Source organism: Nanorana parkeri, unplaced genomic scaffold, assembly GCF_000935625.1.
Source record: "Nanorana parkeri isolate BGI_ZX_2015 unplaced genomic scaffold, ASM93562v1 scaffold2508, whole genome shotgun sequence".
Lineage (NCBI taxonomy): Eukaryota > Metazoa > Chordata > Amphibia > Anura > Dicroglossidae > Nanorana > Nanorana parkeri.
Window position 1 is genome coordinate 112,181 of NW_017308776.1, and position 843 is coordinate 113,023.

General features: G+C 54.3%; 1 protein-coding gene across 1 annotated transcript in view; it reads left to right on the plus strand.

The window, feature by feature from the left end:
* Positions 1-843, plus strand: part of PLK3 (polo like kinase 3) — a 19,554-nt gene that overhangs the window by 565 nt on the left and 18,146 nt on the right. The window lies entirely within an intron of this gene.

Consider the following 843-nt stretch of genomic DNA (forward strand, 5'->3'; position numbering starts at 1 on the left):
CCCCCCCCGTGCGATGTATATACAATGTATCCGATCTGATCCTCAATTCTCACGATCCGGGCTCATACATTCCGGGGATACATTGTTTTGGAGAGGGGTGAGGTCCTGACCCCCAATATACCTGGGATGGGGGGGTCACCCCAATGTGATCTCTATGGTATCTTTCTTTGCCTTTGCTGCAGAACCTCTTTGCTGTCCCTGTAAAGTCTTTGGGGTGGAGAGCTCCCCCCTTACCCCCCAGCGCCTGTGGAACCTCTTTCTTCACCCCCCCACATTCTCTATTGCTGTTTCCTATTTGAGGAGATGATTGATGTTCTGGTCCTCGGTGCCTGTGCTGGTGACGAGTCCTGAATATCAATGTTCCTCCTGCATCACCCCACCTGTATCCAGCGCTTGTTGTCTTTTTCCTGCAATCTCATTGGCTCTGTCTCCTGTGTTGAGGTTTGGATTGTTCCGGGGGGGGATCCTGTTTTTGGATTGGTGGCTGGCCATGTCATCTCTATCCGCGGAACGCCGTGCCCTCCCCGGACGGGTCATCAATATTCCCTGTGTCTCCGTTCTGTGATCAGCTGTCCAGTGCAGAACATTTCCATGACAGAGGTGAGCCCCCCTCACCCCATTCTGGTGTGCCCTGCTGTGGGATCGGGGAGGGGGGGGGTTTGAGGGGTTACCCCATTCAGGTGTTCCTGTAGAAGATGAGTTGGAGATGACTGGTGGTATGTGCCAGGAGGGCATGGTGCCCTGAGTCACTGTACCGGGGGAGGGGAGCAGTTGCTGCATTCCTGTCTGTGGTGCATGTGGGGACAGATCAGTCTGATGAGCAAAGCTGAGTGAATCTCTGGA